The 2500-nt window shown below is 45.9% G+C and overlaps 1 protein-coding gene across 1 annotated transcript in view; it reads right to left on the reverse strand.

Moving 5' to 3' along the window:
• Nucleotides 1-2500, reverse strand: part of col8a2 (collagen, type VIII, alpha 2) — an 85646-nt gene that overhangs the window by 46151 nt on the left and 36995 nt on the right. The window lies entirely within an intron of this gene.

Consider the following 2500-nt stretch of genomic DNA (forward strand, 5'->3'; position numbering starts at 1 on the left):
ACACACACACACACACACACACACATGCACGCACACATGTGCCTGCAACCTTTACCAGGCATAATCAGAACCTACACACATTTCTGGAGGAAAAGCAAACACTGGTGAACAAGAAGCCGTACACTGTCACCGAACCGTGACAAGGGGGCCAATTACAGACAATCAGGGCCCAGGTTACACCTCGTAGAGTAGAGTGGGTGGGAGAATGTGTGTTTGTATATGTGCTGTGTGTGTGTGTGTGTGTGTGTGTTTTCCCTGGGAAATGGGTGTGTGTGAGAGAAAGAAGCAGGCCGAGAGTGAAAAATGCATAAACACACAAAGGGTCAAATATTTGCTTGCTCCGTGGCTTTTCAAAAGGCCTTTGACTCCATTTGGCACAAAGGTCTATTATGTACACATATTCTGAGTGAGGTGTGTGTGTGTGTGTGTGTGTGTGTGTGAGAGAGAGAGTGAGGGGGGAGGCTGTTTGATGTGACTAAATCTATGTATTTCTAGCAGCAAGTGTGTCGTGAGAAAGTGATGTAATGGAAGCGATGTCTTACACCAAAGGAGTGGGTCAGGGCTGTAGCCGCACACTCGTTGTGTAAACCTTGTTGTGCGATGCCTTAAGAGACGTGCTAGCAAGCTTTCACTGGCACACACACACACACACACACACACACACACACACACACACACACACACACACACACACACACACACAAGGCTGAACGATGCAATCACTTATCTGACTCCACGAACTGCCATCGTCACCGTGGGAACAGTAACCTAGGGGACGGCTTTCTGCTACATTCTAAATACCCTTGTAGTCCTTCTGTCATCGTCTGAACAGGGCCAGCAACAGTGCGTGGGTCTGCACTATAACTTGTGTCAGAGCTGGGCCCTGACAGTTCATCTGGCTAAAACAAAGATGGTATTTCTTCCAAAACGAATCATCTCCAAAACTCCAAAACTCTGTCATAGTCTTCCAGTCTGTGTCTGGAGTGCATCCTCTGTCTCCTAGGATACGCTGAGACATCACAGGCAGCTCCTCAGCATCCCTTCCTCCCTCCTCAGGGTCTGGTCCTGTCACCCTCCCTTCCAGTGTACAGCTTCACTCTGACTGATTACTGTTTGGTTTGGTTTATGTAAAGAACATTGAATGACCTGTGTGTATGAAATGCACTACATAAATAAACATGACTTGACTTGACTTGATTTGACGACGTGCAGACTCCGTCTTTGATATTCAAAGAGTTGGCAATGTGAGAAACAGGTGCGCCTCAATGCTCGCTAGGACAACAAGCACTCAGGTGTGTATGTAATGGGGAGAGAGCAATGAGAGAGGCACATGAATGTGGTTTGCGTATGTGTGTGTCTATATGTCAATGTGTGTGTGTGTGTACATGCATGTGGTGTGCGTACATACAAGTGCTGTGTATGTGTATGTGTTCATGCATGAGTTTGTGTGTGTGTGTGTGTGCCTGCGCACGTGCATTTTTAAATAATAGTTTCAAATATTGACCTCTGACCTTTGAATCTGAGCCAGTCGGTTGTCCTGAGTGACAGTGAACCTCTATGGCAGCGGCAGAGCAGAGAACTGTGCTACCTAACATTGTTTACATGGCAGAGTAGAGAGCTGTGCTACCTAACATTGTTTACCTGGCTGACGCAGAGAGCTGTGCTACCTAACATTGTTTTCATGGCAGAGTACAGAGCTCTGCTACCTAACATTGTTTACATGGCAGAGTACAGAGCTGTGCTACCTAACATTGTTTACATGGCAGACGCAGAGGTATCCCCACATCTGGTCTCTATCGTGCTGCACAGCAGAATTAGAGCAAATTTTATAGCAAATGGCTCGTTAAAGCTGCCTGGAGCACTGACAGAAACACTCACCAGCGACCAGCGCTTAGAGACATTACAAAAAATAAATAAATAACAAAAGCATTTTCAGAAAAAAAACAGAGGGGAAGAAAGGATAAACAAGCTCTGATTTATCGATGACGACTACCCACAGGTAATTGCGCCATGTTTCCACCTGTTTCAACCAGCCTGCCTGCCAGAGCTCAATATAGCCAACAGTATGTGGCTTTCTAGAGGAGGGCCAGACACAATAATGAGCGTGTGATTATATCAGAGCCAGACTAGTCCTGCACCACCCCAAAACAAGGGCCTCTATTGTAGCACAACAAGCCCTGGACGCAATATGGAGTCTCGCAGCTGAGATGGCTCACAGAACATGCACACTCAGGTCCAAAGATAACAACAGAAATCACTGTGATTTCCAGACTGAAAATAAAGGCAAAGAAAGGAGTCGTTCAGAGCATCTCCGATCCTTCTTCTTTAAGTCTTTTCTGCCCATCCATCTTTCTATCTTTTGAGAGAAAGTGGACTTGAGCATCACGCCCAATATTCTAATTATGTGGCTTAATGTTCTGCGTTGAGGGCCAAAATTCCAATATTGCACAAAATGCTCAATTCCACTTTCTCTCACTTTCTATGTCTGTCTTCCCTCCAT

Source organism: Sardina pilchardus, chromosome 24, assembly GCF_963854185.1.
Source record: "Sardina pilchardus chromosome 24, fSarPil1.1, whole genome shotgun sequence".
NCBI classification, from domain to species: Eukaryota; Metazoa; Chordata; class Actinopteri; order Clupeiformes; family Clupeidae; genus Sardina; species Sardina pilchardus.